The sequence below is a fragment of the Arachis hypogaea genome, chromosome 1 (assembly GCF_003086295.3).
Source record: "Arachis hypogaea cultivar Tifrunner chromosome 1, arahy.Tifrunner.gnm2.J5K5, whole genome shotgun sequence".
NCBI classification, from domain to species: Eukaryota; Viridiplantae; Streptophyta; class Magnoliopsida; order Fabales; family Fabaceae; genus Arachis; species Arachis hypogaea.
The window spans coordinates 28,930,431-28,945,466 of NC_092036.1; the positions used below are offsets into that span (position 1 = coordinate 28,930,431).

Genomic DNA, 15,036 nt, shown 5'->3' on the forward strand with positions numbered 1-15,036 from the left:
AGCAACTTGCTCTTCAGTGACATCTTCATCCTCTTCAGAGGAAGAATACTCATCAGAGCTCATGAATGGCAGAAGTAAATCCAATGAAATCTCTATGGTCTCAGTGTGAGCCTCAGATTCCCATGGTTCCTCATTAGGAAACTCATTAGAGGCCAGTGGACGTCCATTGAGGTCTTCCTCAGTGGCGATCACTGCCTCTTTTTCCTCTCCAAATTCGGCCATGTTGATGGCCTTACACTCTCCTTTTGGATTCTCTTCTGTATTGCTTGGAAGAGTACTAGGAGGGAGTTCAGTAACTTTCTTACTAAGCTGACCCACTTGTGCCTCCAAGTTTCTAATGGAGGACCTTGTTTCAGTCATGAAATTTTGAGTGGTTTTGATTAGATCAGAGACCATGGTTGCTAAGTCAGAGTGGCTTTGCTTATAATTCTCTATTTGTTGCTGAGAAGATGATGGAAAAGGCTTGCCATTGCTAAACCTATTTTTTCCACCATTATTGTTGTTGAAACCTTATTGGGGTCTCTGTTGATCCTTTCATGAGAGATTTGGATGATTTCTCCCTAAAGGATTATAGGTGTTTCCATAAGGTTCTCCCATGTAATTCACCTCTTCCATTGATGGGTTTTCAAGATCATAAGCTTCTTCTTCAGATGAAGTGTCCTTAGTACTGCCTGGTGCAGCTTGCATTCCAGACAGACTTTGAGAAATCATATTGACTTGCTGAGTCAATATTTTGTTCTGAGCCAATATGGCATTCAAAGTATCAATATCAAGAACTCCTTTCTTCTGATTCGTCCCATTGTTCACAGGATTCCTTTCAGAAGTGTACATAAATTGGTTATTTGCAACCATTTCAATGAGTTCTTGAGCTTCTGTAGGCGTCTTCCTCAGATGAAGAGATCTTCCAGCAGAGCTGTCCAATGACATCTTGGACAGTTCAGACAGACCATCATAGAAGTTACCTATGATGCTCCATTCAGAAAGCATGTCAGAAGGACACTTTCTAGTCAATTATTTGTATCTTTCCCAAGCTTCATAGAGGGATTCACCTTCCTTCTATCTAAAGGTTTGGACTTCCACTCTAAGCTTACTCAATTTTTGAGGTGGAAAGAACTTTGCCAAGAAGGCATTAACTAGCTTTTCCCAAGAGTTCAGGTTTTCTTTAGGTTGTGAGTCCAACCATATCCTAGCTCTGTCTCTTACAGCAAAAGGGAATAGCATAAGTCTGTAGGCCTCAAGGTCAACCCCATTGGTCTTGACAGTGTCACAGATTTGCAAGAATTTAGCTAAAAACTGATGAGGATCTTCCAATGGAAGTCCATGGAACTTGCAATTCTGTTGCATTAGAGAAAATAATTAAGGCTTAAGCTCAAAGTTGTTTGCTCCAATGGCAGGGATAGAGATGCTTCTCCCATAGAAGTCGGGAGTAGGTGCAGTAAAGTCACCCAACACCTTCCTTACATTGTTGGCATCATTGTTGTTTTTGGCTGCCATGTCTTCTTCTTATTTGAAGATTTCTGTTAGGTCCTCTATAGAGAGTAGTGCTTTAGCTTCTCTTAGCTTTCGCTTCAAGGTCCTTTCAAGTTCAGGGTCAGCCTCAACAAGAATTCTTTTGTCTTTGCTCCTGCTCATATGAAAGAGAATAAAACAAGAAAATATGGAATCCTCTATGTCACAGTATAGAGATTCCTTGAGATGTCAGAGGAAAAGAAGAATAGAAAGAGGAGGTAGAAGAAGAAGAATTCGAACTTATCAAGAGAGATAGAGTTCGAATTGTTGATAGTGGAGGAGTGTTAGTCCTTAAATAGAAGGATGTGAGAAAAGCGGAAGAATTTTCGAAAATAAATTAAAATATTTTGAAGAAATTTTGCAAAATTGAAGAATGATTTTTGAAAATTAAAGTTGGGAAAGAAATAAAGTGATTTTTGAAAAAGATTTTGAAATTAGAAATAAAAAAGATTGAAAATTATTTGGAAAAAGATGTGATTAAGAAGATATGATTGAAGAGTTATGGTTTTAAAAAGATATGATTGAAAAGATATGATTGAGAAACAATTTAAAAAGATTTTATTTTTAAAATTAATGACTTGGCTAACAAGAAATTTAAAGGATATGATTCAAACATTAAACCTTTCTTAACAGAAGAGGCAACATACTTGAAATGATGAATCAAATCATTAATTGTAGGCAAGTATTTTTGAGAATGGAAAGAAATTGATTTTGAAAATATATGATTGAAAAGATATGGTTTGAAAAAGATTTGATTTTGAAAAATTATGAAAACTTGAAAAAAAATTTGAATTAAAAACAAAATCTTCCCTCTTGTATCATCCTGGCGTTAAACACCCAGAATGGTATCCATTCTGGCGTTTAACGCCCAAATGCTACCCTTTTGGGCGTTAAACGCCCAGCCACGTACCCTGGCTGGCGTTTAAACGCCAGTTTTCCTTCTTCACTGGGCGTTTTGAACGCCCAGCTTTTTCTGTGTAATTTCTCTGCTGCATGTTCTGAATCTTCAATTCTCTGTATTATTGACTTGAAAAGACACAAATTAAAAAAAAAATTTGAATTTTTAATGATGAGGAATAATCAAAATGCAACTAAAATCAAATAAATAATGCATGCAAGACACCAAACTTAGAAGTTTGTATACTATTGACACTAACAAATTGAGAATACATATGAGAAACAACAAAACACTCAAGACAAGAGAATTTAAAGATCAGAGCAAGGAAATCATCAAGAACGACTTGAAGATCAATGAAGAACATAATGCATGTAATTTTCGAAAATTAGAAGAATAAAGACATGCAATTGACACCAAACTTAAAATTAGACACTAGACTCAAACAAGAAACATAAAAATATTTTTGATTTTAAGATTTTATAAATTTTTTTTTGTGCTTTTTCAAAAATTGAGTGGAAAAGAAAAACAAGGGTTCAAAATTCTTAATGAGAATTCCAAGAATCATTGCAATGCTAGTCTAAAACTCCGGTCCAGGAATTAGACATGGCTTCACAGCCAGCCAAGCTTTCAGTGAAAGCACCGGTCCAAAACACTAGACATGGCCAATGGCCAGCCAAGCTTTAGCAGATCATTGCTCACAACAGCAAAATTGATAGAAATCAACAAGCTCTTGTGATGATAAGTTGAAACCTCGGTCCAAAAGAGTAGGCATGGCTTCACAGCCAGCCATACTTCAACAAATCATCATGAAACTCTAGAATCCATTCTTAAAAATTCTGAAGAAAAATACCTAATCTAAGCAACAAGATGAACCGTCAGTTGTCCAAACTCGAACAATCCCCAGTAATGGCGCCAAAAACTTGGTGCACAAAATTGTGATCATCAATGGCGCCATCAACATGGTACGCTCAATTGCAATCTCAACTCTTTATCACAACTTCGCACAACTAACCAGCAAGTGCACTGGGTCGTCCAAGTAATAAACCTTACGCGAGTAAGGGTCGATCCCACGGAGATTGTTGGTATGAAGCAAGCTATGATCATCTTGTAAATCTCAGTCAAGCGGATTCAAATGGTTATGGAGGATTGATAATTAAAAGATGAATAAAACATAAAATAAAGATAGAGATACTTATGTAATTCATTGGTGAGAATTTCAGATAAGCGTATGGAGATGCTTTGTCCCTTCCGTCTCTCTGCTTTCCTACCGTCTTCATCCAATCCTTCTTACTCCTTTTCATGGCAAGCTGTATGTTGGGCATCATCGTTGTCAATGGCTACAGTCCCGTCCTCTCAGTGAAAATGTTCAACGCGCTCTGTCACAGCACGGCTATTCATCTGTCAGTTCTCGATCATGTCGGAATAGAATCCAGTGATTCTTTTGCGTCTGTCACTAATGCCCCACAATCGCGAGTTTGAAGCTCGTCATAGTCATTCAATCCCTGAATCCTACTCGGAATACCACAGACAAGGTTTAGACTTTCCGGATTCTCAAGAATGACCGCCAATGGATTCTAGCTTATACCACGAAGATTCTGATTAAGGAATCCAAGAGATACACATTCAAGCCTTGTTTGCATGTAGAACGGAAGTGGTTGTCAGGCACACATTCATAAGTGAGAATGATGATGAGCGTCACATAATCATCACATTCATCAAGTTCTTGAGTGCGAATGAATATCTTAGAACAAGAATAAGCTGAATTGAATGGAAAATAGTAGTAATTGCATTGATACTCGAGGTACAGCAGAGCTCCACACCTTAATCTATGGTGTGTAGAAACTCTACCGTTGAAAATACATAAGAACAAGGTCTAGGCATGGCCGAGAGGCCAGCCCCCATGATCTAAGAACTAGACGTCCAAAGATGAAAATACAATAGCAAAAGGTCCTATTTATAGAGAACTAGTAGCTTAGGGTTTACAAAAATGAGTAAATGACATAAAAATCCACTTCCGGGCCCACTTGGTGTGTGCTTGGGCTGAGCATTGAAGCTTCCATGTGTAGAGACTTTTCTTGGAGTTAAATGCCAGCTTTTGTGCCAGTTTGGGCGTTTAACTCCCACTTTTGTTCTAGTTCCGGCGTTTAATGCCGGGAATTCTGAAGCTGACTTGGAACGCCTGTTTGGGCTATTAAATCTCGGGCAAAGTATGGACTATTATATATTGCGGGAAAGTTCTGGATGTCTACTTTCCAACGCAATTGAGAGTGCACGCCAATTGGGCTTATGTAGCTCTATAAATTCCACTTCGAGTGCAGGGAGGTCAGAATCCAACAGCATCTGCAGCCCTTTTCAGCCTCTGAATCAGATTTTTGCTCAGGTCCCTCAATTTCAGCCAGAAAATACCTGAAATCACAGAAAAACACACAAACTCATAGTAGAGTCCAGAAAAGTGAATTTTAAATAAAAACTAATAAAAATATAATAAAAAATAGCTAAAACATACTAAAAGCATACTAAAAACAATGCCAAAAAGCGTATAAATTATCCGTTCATCAGACTTCTCTGCATAAGTTTTCAAGTAGAGCCTCAATCTTTGAGAGCCTATCATCTGTTAATGATGGTGGGTTGAGATTAGGTGGTTGAGAAGATTGGTTAGATGGATGTTGGTAGGATCTATGTGAGGTGTGTTGATGAGTTGCATTGTTGTTGGAGTTGAGGTTGTGGCGTCTCTGATCTTGCCCTTGGTCTTGTTGGTTTCCCCATCCAAAGTTGGGGTGATTTCTCCATCTAGAGTTGTAGGTTTTGGAGTATGGATCATGGACTTGTCTAGGTGAGTTTCCAACATAGTTGGCTCCCAGTCACCTTCTTCTCCTATGTTCGCTCCTTCTTGAGCTGATGATGAAGTGATGGCTGCTGCAACTTGGTTTTCCTCCATCTTCTTGGTGAGATCTGCTAGCTGCTTGGTGATCATCTTATTTTGAGCTAACAATGCATCCATGTGGTTCAGCTCCATTACTCCTCTGGTGTTACTTCTTTCGGAGGCATAGAAGTAGTCATTCTCAGCAACTGTCTCAATGACATCTATGGCTTCTTCAATGGTTTTCTTCTTGTTTAGAGAGCCTCCTGATGAATGATCCACAGCCTTCTTTGACTCATAGAAAAGACCTTCATAGAAGATGTGAAGTTGAACCCATTCATTGAACATATCTGGTGGGCATCTTCTTGTTAGGTCTTTGAACCTCTCCCATGCTTCATAAAGAGTCTCACCATCTTGTTGTCTGAAAGTTTGCACCTCAGCTCTCAGCCTATTGATCCTTTGAGGAGGGTAAAATCTTGCCAAAAACTTCTTCACCACATCTTCCCAATTTGTTAAGCTCTCCTTTGGGAAGGATTCAAGCCATTTGGATGCCTTGTCCCTGAGTGAAAAAGGGAACAAGAGCAACCTATAGACATCTGGATGGACTCCATTGGACTTCACAGTGTCACAAATTCTCAAGAAGGTGGTTAGATGTTGATTGGGGTCTTCTTGAGCACTTCCTCCAAATGAACAATTTTTCTAAACAAGAGTGATGAGCTGGGGTTTTAGTTTGAAATTGTTGGCATGTATGGTGTGCTTCTGAATGCTACTTCCACAGTTTCCTGGATTAGGATTGATATAGGAACCTAGAACTCTCCTTTCTTGCCCAGCACGGTTTGCATGGCCTTCTCTAGCATGATTGTGAGCTTTTTCTTCATGATTGTTCTCCAAATTCTCTTCCATGTTGGGTTCAAAGTACTCTTCCTCTTCTTCCTCAGCACCAATAATTCTTTTCCCTCTTGCTTCCCTTCTTAGTCTCCTAAGGGTCCTTTCAGGTTCTAAATCGAAGGATGTTGAAACTCCTTCTCTTCTCCCTGTCATACAACAGATAGATTGCACAACAGGAGATAAAATGAAGAAACTATTCTTGTTAGAGTAATTGTTAGTGTGAGTAATGAAACTTATCAAACAGTTAGTGGGTTAGTGAGCAGAATTGTAATTATCAAAGAAAGAAAGAACGAAAAATAAAGAGGGTGAAGGGGGTGAGGAAGAAATTAAAACAAACTAAAAGAAATTGACTGAATCAAATAAACAAAAAGAAAAATTCTCAATCTAGTGATCTTCAAACTTAATCATTGTTGATTCAAAATCAATCCCCGGCAATGGCGCCATAAACTTGATGCATGAAAACTTGTCTCTCAACAAATTTCCCTTCGGCAAGTATACCGAATTGTCATCAAGTAAAACTCACAATAGAGTGAGGTCAAATCCCACAAGGATTGATTGGTCAAACAACTTTAGTTAGAAAAATATGCTATTTGAGCTAAACAAAAATTAGATTTAGAACTTGCAGAAATTTAAATGACTGGAAAGTAAATAACAGAAATTAAAGTGCAGAATCTTAAATGGGGATTTGGGGTAATGAACATGAAAATAAATGGCAGAAAGTAAAGAGAATGGGTAAGATCATAAATGGGGTAATCATTGGGTTCAGGAGATGTTGCATTCTCTGGATCAAGTTCATTCTCATCTCTCCCTCAATCAATGCATTCATTGATCTCCTTGGCAATCTTAAGTGATTGGATCCCAATTCCTTGGCAATCCAATCTCTCTAAGCTTGAACAATTGCCCAATTCCTTGATTTAATTGCTCATGGGAAGAGATGAAGTGTGGTCACTGATTATACCACGTGCATTTCCAAATCAAAGTGTTGGGAGGATTACATGTCACTATATCCGCCTAAACCCCAATTTGGTCCAACATGAGAAAGCATTTCTAGCATGATCTCCTCATCCCTTTTCCAAGGCTCAAAAGAGATCCAATTATGGAGAGTTTCTTTTCCAAGACAACTAACCAATTCAATTAAGATCAAAAGCTTTCTAGTAAGATCAAGAGAAAAGAAAGAAGAAGAAGAATGAAAACTATAATTGATCCATCAAATTACAACAGAGCTCCCAAACCCAATGAAAGGGGTTTAGTTGTTCATAGCTCTAGAAATGAAAAATGGCAGAAAAAAAGAATCCATGCTAAAAGTGCAGAAAAGTAAATCTATAGAGAGTAGTTTCCAAAAGTGCCAAGCTTCTCTATAGTTCAAAACTACTCCTATATATATTACTCCTCTTGATCTTCTAGTGAGTTCTTCAAGTCTTGGATGTGGGCTCTGGATCTTGAGTTGAAGCAGTTCTCATCTTTAGTAGGCCCAGCTTGCAGAGAAATATGAATTAGGCTTGGGTATTTAGTGAGATTAACGTTGAGTGCCATTGTGGGTTCGAGAACGTTAGTGGCATTCACTTTTTCCACTAACGTTCCACCCTTATGTACCCACGTTATCTCCAACGTTAGTGGTCTTAACGTGACCACTAACGTTGCCTTCTCAATTTTTGGCCAACGTTATTGGGACTCACTTTTCCCAATAACGTTGGCTTATACCCCTTCGCGAACGTTATTGGGAATCACTTTTCCCATTAACGTTGCTTGGTGCCTTTTGTTCCTACGTTAGAGTTCACGTTAGTGTAGCTAACGTGACTCTTAATGTGGGTGTGTCTCACCTTCGAGACCGTTAGTGACACTCACCTTTGTCACTAACGCTCCAAATGCCCAAATTCTCTACGTTAGAACTCACATTAACTAAGTTAACGTGGCTCTTAATGTAGTAGTGATGCCATCTTCCAACGTTAGTGACAAAAGTGAGTGTCACTAACGTTGGCTCTTTGATCTCAACTCCACGTTAACTTTCACGTTAATGGTCTTAACGTGAAAGTTAACGTAGGCAATGCTAGTTGGTCCAACGTTAGTGACAAAAGTGAGTGTCACTTACGTTGGCTTTTGTTTTCCTCTTCCACGTTAGAGTTCACGTTAACTAAGTTAACGTGACTCTTAACGTGGATCATTGCCAAGTTCTCCAACGTTAGTGGTGTTCACTTTTACCACTAACGTTGGAGGAAAACATTATTGGTGTTCACGTTTTCTCTTAACATTGGAGTTCCCTTTTGCTTCTACGTTTACTACCATGTTAACTAAGTTAACGTGGCAAGTAACGTGAGCTATGGATGGCTTCGCAAGTGTTATTGGTGATCACTTTTCTCATTAACATTGTAAGCTTTTTACCATTCCACGTTAGTGTTCACGTTAACTAGGTTAACGTGAATACTAACGTGGTTCTTCCTTGCTTCCTTTGCCCTGAAATCAAGCAATTAAAGTGCATCAAAGATCTAGCCAAAGTCATGAGATTATGCATCATCAATTTATCATGAAATTCTAGCAAAATTCTCATGAAATCATGCAAAGTTCACACTAGTTGCTTGAATCAAGATGTGAGTGTATTTTCATCCAAAACTTGTCTTATTCACTAAGAAAATGCATGAAACTACCCTAAAACAGTAAAGAAAAGGTCAGTGAAACTGGCCTAGATGCCCTGGCATCAAGACTTGATAAAGCCACTCAATTAAACACAATATAAATCATAAAATAATAGTTTATCAACCTCCCCACACTTAAACATTAGCATGCCCTCATGCTTAGTTCAAGGAGATAAAATAAATGAGTAAAGGAAATGTAAGACTGATGCAATGTAATGCAACCTATATATATGAATGCAACTATATGATTTTGTCTACTTGGTTAAAAGCAAACAAGTTCTTTAAGATAGACATAAATTAAATTCCACTAATTCAAGTTATACAGTAAGAACAGGTAAACTTGTAAGAAGACAGCTCATAAAAGCAGGGAACATAGGATCAAGCATTGAACCCTCACTGATGGTGTATGTGCGCTCTGATCTCTCTAGTGTATAGGGTAATCACTCTATCCTTCTCTAATCATGCTTTCCAAACTTTGTTCTTTTCCTAACCAATCAACAACATTTAATGTACCAATGCAAACATCATGAGGTCTTTTCAAGGTTGTAATGGGGCTAAGGTACGAGTAAGGGTATATATATAAGGCTAAGTGAGCTAAAATATGAATCTTTGACTATCCTAAGATTTCACTTAACATACATATACTCTATATAACTCTAGAATCATGCCTAGCTACCCATAATTTCTCACTTTGCATTACATACTCATGTATCAAGTCTTCTTTTTAATTTTTATCACATATGCATTGATCTTTAATTAAACTTAGCATTGGGATAATTTTGTCCCCTTATTTATTTATATATTTATTGAATATTTTTGGATTTGTTTTTTTTTTTTAAATAAACATAGCTTATCAATGCTCATGGATTTTTAATTTTTCTAGTTTCACATGAGTAGGTACCCAAATTCTCATTATTTTATCATGACATATTCCCTTATTAACCCTTGTTCCCACAATCTTCTCATACTCAATTAACACACAATTTCTATCTTAAGCTAACCAAAGATTCGATTGGGATATTTAATTGTTTTTTCGCTTAAGGCTAGTAATGTGGTAAAATATAGAACAGATGGGATTAAAAGGCTCAAAGTGGCTAACAAAGGTAATTTAAAGGTTAGGCTTATTTGGGACAAGTGAGCTAAACAAATAATAGCCTCAATCATATGCATGCATATAACACATTAAACATTGGATATATAGGATGAAACAAAATATAAATTACAATCATAGAAAAGTAAACACACAAGAATAAAATGTTTATGATTAAATAGTGTAACCATATAAATAAGCTCAAAATCTCACGGGTTGTGTGTTCTTTAGCTCAAAAACCATGTTCCAATTACAACTTCAAACAAATTTAACACAAAAAGTTTTGATTTAAATTAGTTAAAATTTTCAAAAATAGGGTCTTAAAAAGAAACTCATTATATTTCAACCAAATAGAACATGCATGCAAATAACCTATTATTAAACAATCTATCCTATCCTAATCAAAGGAAAAATAACTAAATATCCTACTTTATTGATGTTAGGGAAGAGAAGTTACCTCCGAAAGTCAGGTACTGACCGACCTCCCCACACTAAAGGCTTTGCACCGTCCTCGATGCCATCTGTCAGGAACAAAGGGGGGCTAGTAGCAGTATCTCCACAATCGGGACCGTCATGGCTCCCTGTGCTGGTAAATGAAGTGGACTCTGGAGTGTTTGGGTCTTTGTCATCTCTTTGGTTTCCTATGAGTAGCTCCTTGAGGTATTTGAATCGGCGTTGGTTGCGGCGCTCTCGTAGCTTTGCTTTCTGTTCTTGCCGGTCCAACCTCTCCAGTATTTGATGGAGCAGCTGACTTCTTGAAGGTGCTTGTGGTGTGGAAGGAGGAATGTCTTCAGCCTATTCTGCAGGTTGGCTGGTAGTTGCTGCTGGAGGTCTGATATATTTCCCGTTAGGGACATACTGATCACTCCGTGGAAGCATGGCTCTGGTGTCCTCAGTCCTGTAGGAGACTCCGGCTGCTGAGACGAGATCTGAGACCAAGGCGGGAAAAGGTAAGTTGCCCGCAATTTGTACGTGTCCCATGGCATTTCGGATGTGTCTTGGTAGGTTTAGAGGCTGGTCTGTAATGATACACCAGAGTAGAACAGCCATGTCGGCAGTGAAAGAGAACTCATGAGTGCTCGGAAAGATGTAATGGGACATAATCTGCGCCCATACTCGAGCTTCTAAGGTGAGTGCTGAAGCCAAGATTCCCTTAGGTCGGGAGCGATGGTATCCATAAATCCATCTGCTGCTAGGTTGTGTGATAACTCTGAGAACGGTGTCCCAGTCAAATTGGTATGTCTGGCGCTTGAGTGCGGCTTCTTGAAATGCGTCCAATCCTTCTGGAGCAGGGGGAAGATCTAAAGCTTTGTGAATAGCCTCTTCTGTGATGGGGACATGCTTCTGACAGACATAGACAGACTGCAGGGTTGGCAAGTGAAAGTTGGAGTAGAATTCAACTACCCATGATAGATTAACCTATTGCGACTGTCTTTGTAGGAATCCCCATTGTCTTTGCTCAATGCGTGGCTCAACAATTCAGCAATTTGGGTCGGGAGGATGAGAAGGTGCTCATTGTTATAGTTCCTTTCCGCCAGAATGACGAACATCTGCTCACAGTAGCGGTTAGTGAACCGCGCAGTGTCCTTTGCTGGAAAGGCTTTCTCTTTTTCATCGACTTTGATGATCCTCTTGGTTCGTTTTATTGAGGGTTTCACCGCGGTGAAAGATGGCTCTGCTACCACTGCTCGTTTTGTTCATTTCCTTGCTGATAGTTTGGGAGTGGCTTTCTCCTTGCCTTTCTTGGTGTCCATCCTGAAAAGAAAAAAAAGAGAGTAACTTGTAAAGCAAAGGGTTAGAGCAAGAGAGCGAACGGTAACGGTGGTAATCAATGCACGGTAAAGAAGAATGTCTTTAACTCATGGTCATGACTACATGTGAAAAGTCCATCAATGGAAATATAGCAAGTGCATGTACTGAAAGTTAAATGCAAGATGTTTATTGGCATGCTGACAAAGGCATGAGTAGCATAGATCAAGCATTCAATGTCCAAGTTAGATTACCAAGTCTTTCAAACTAAAAATATATTTGTATTTGACAAGTATATTTAATCAATAAAATATAAAAGGGATTGTGTGAAAAGCAAGCATTTAGAGTAGTAGAATAAAAGAAATCTAAAAATAGTGCACAATGCCAGACGGGTTTTTTCACAAACACATAGCACGCATGGGAAATATGATTTTGAAAGTAAGAAATTTGAATATGCAAGCAATCCCATGAAAAGTAATATAATTGTCAAACAAATCCATAATAATCCACAAGCGAAATATAAAGAATAAAGACCCAAATAGATTTCCAACACCAATAAAAAGGGTTTAAAAAGAAAAAAGAAAAAGAAAACATAGATAATGAAAGGAAAAAAAAGAAGAAGAAAAGAAAAATAATAAATGGAAAAGTGAAGAAAGAAGAAGGAAAGAAAAGAACCTTGACGATGAGTGGGAAAAAGAAAGAGAGGGGGAATAAGTAAGAAGTGGAAAAGAATGAAGATGGAAGGAAGGAAGAAGAAAGAAAGAAGAAAGGAAAAAGAAAAATTAGGATTTGGGGAAGAAAAGATAATATATGTGGGTGATCTGGATAAGCTGTGCAGCACAGGCGACGCGGTCGCGTGGGGCACGTGGTCGCGCGGTTGGCGCGATTTCTAAGTGACGCGGACGCGTGGGTCACGCGTTCTCGTGATATGAATTGTGCTATTGGCACGAGAGCAGCCTCGCATTCGCGCAACTTTCTGTTTCAAACTCAATTTGCCAAAATTTAGGGTGACGCATTCGCGTGGGTGACGCGATCGCGTAAAAAGCTATTTTAAAAAAACGACGCGGACGTGTGGGGCACGCGTTCACGTGGTGGGGCTTGTGCTTTTGGCATGGTTCCAGCCCCATTCCAGCCTAACTTTCTGCCATACACCTTTTTTACGTCGATTGTTTTGGGGCACGCATTTGCGTGGTTGACGCGGACGCGTCAGAGGCCATTTTTCCACATGACAAAGACGCGTCAGGGACGCGGTCGCGTAGGCGTATTTGTGCCAAAGGCACGCCTCTAGCCACGCTGTCGCGCGACTTTCTGTAAAATTCTTTTCTCTTCCCAAGGCACATATGACGCAGACGCGTCGGCGACACTGTCGTGTCACGTGCCATTTTTTTGTGTGTAGAATGCAAATGCAAATGTGAATGCAGTCTATATGCAGAGATTAAGAGAAGGGTCATTAACACTATAAAAATAAAATAAAGTAAAATAAAACTAAGACTGATACGGAACGATCATACCATGGTGGGTTATCTCCTACCCAGCACTTTGCTTTAACATCCTTAAGTTGGACGCTCCACTAGCTCAGTCTCCTGCTGTTGGTGGATCCTCCAAGAGAAAGATCTCTAGCTCCTTGTTCTTCTGCATCTTCTCACCATGAAATAGCTTTAAGCGATGTCCATTGACCTTGATGAATTCAGAGCTTGAAGGATGACTCAAGTGAAAGACTCCGTATGGCTCTGCCTTCTCTACTTGATAGGGACCGTCCCATCTTGATCTCAACTTGCCTAGCATGAGCCTTAATCTGGAGTTGTAAAGGAGGACTAAGTCCTCAGGTTGGAACTCTCTCCTCTTGATGTGCTTATCATGCACAGCCTTCACCTTCTCTTTGTATAGCCTGGAGTTCTCATAAGCTTCTAGACGAAGGTTTTCTAATTCTTGCAGTTGCAACTTCCTTTCAGCTCCGGCTTTCCCAAAATCCATATTGCATTCTTTTACCGCCCAGAAGTCTTTGTGCTCTACCTCAACTGGGAAGTGACAGGGCTTTCCATAAACTAAGCGGAAGGGACTCATCCCGATTGTTGTCTTGTATGCTTTCCGATATGCCCAAAGCGCATCTTGGAGCCTGGTGCTCCAGTCCTTTCTGTGAGGCTTGATTATCTTCTGTAATATGCGCTTTATCTCTCTGTTAGAAACCTCGGCTTGTCCATTGGTCTGGGGATTGTAGGCTGTTGCTACTTTGTGAATTATCCCATGCTTCTTCAGTAATCCTATTAGTCTCTTGTTACAAAAGTGAGTGCCTTGATCACTCACGATTGCTCGTCGTGATCCAAAATGACAAATAATATGGTTTCTCACAAAGGAAACAACAGTGTTAGCATCATCAGTACGGGTAGAAATTGCTTTCACCCATTTAGAAACGTAATCTACCGCTAACAGTATATAAAGGTGACCATTAGAATTTGGAAATGGACCCATGAAGTCGATGCTCCAAACATCAAAAATTTCACAGAAAAGCATAATCTGTTGAGGCATCTCATCCCTCTTGGATATATTACCAAACTTTTGGCAAGGGGAACAAGATTTACAAAATTCAGCAGCATCTTTAAAAAGAGTAGGCCACCAGAATCCGCAGTCTAGGATTTTTCTAGCTGTTCTTTGAGGGCCAAAATGTCCTCCACTCTCAGATGAGTAACAGGCCCCTAAAATGGACTGGAATTCTGATTGAGGCACACACCGTCTAATTACCTAGTCAGCACCACACCTCCATAAATATGGATCATCCCAATATTTAGACTCACTTTTCAACTTGTCTCTTTGATGCTTAGTTAAATTTGGAGGAAAAGTGTGGCTAACTAGATAATTAGCTACAGGTGCATACCAAGGAACTACTTCAGATACTTCCTATAAGCTATCAAATGGGAAAGTATCATTGATAGGAGTGGAGTCATCCTTAATGTGCTCAAGGCGACTCAAGTGGTCTGCCACTAAATTTTGGTTACCACTCCTATCCTTAATTTCTAAATCAAATTCTTGCAGTAGCAGTATCCAACGTATTAACCTTGGTTTGGACTCCTTTTTAGCTAATAAATATTTTAGAGCTGCATGGTCTGAGTACACTACTACCTTAGTACCAAGTAAATAGGCTCAAAATTTATCCAGAGCAAAAATAATAGCTAGAAGCTCCTTCTCAGTAGTAGTATAATTAGACTGAGCAGCATCTAAAGTCTTAGATGCATAAGCAATTACAAAAGGATCCTTACCTTCGTGTTTAGCCAGTGCTGCTCCTACTGCATGATTGGAGGCATCACACATAATTTCAAATGGCTGGCTCCAGTCTGGGCCTCTCACAATCAGAGCTTGAGTCAGGGCGATCTTCAGCTTATCAAACGCTTGTATGAAATCCTCACTAAACTCGAAC

At 39.2% G+C, this 15,036-nt stretch overlaps 2 non-coding genes across 2 annotated transcripts; both read left to right on the forward strand.

Moving 5' to 3' along the window:
- Positions 1 to 981: 981 nt before the first annotated feature.
- LOC112713314 (small nucleolar RNA R71) lies at positions 982 to 1,089 on the forward strand. Its single transcript, XR_003158292.1, has one exon. It is a non-coding gene; the product is annotated as a small nucleolar RNA R71 (small nucleolar RNA).
- Positions 1,090 to 5,610: 4,521 nt separating this feature from the next.
- LOC112716046 (small nucleolar RNA R71) lies at positions 5,611 to 5,717 on the forward strand. The gene has a single exon (XR_003160138.1). It is a non-coding gene; the product is annotated as a small nucleolar RNA R71 (small nucleolar RNA).
- Positions 5,718 to 15,036: the final 9,319 nt, after the last annotated feature.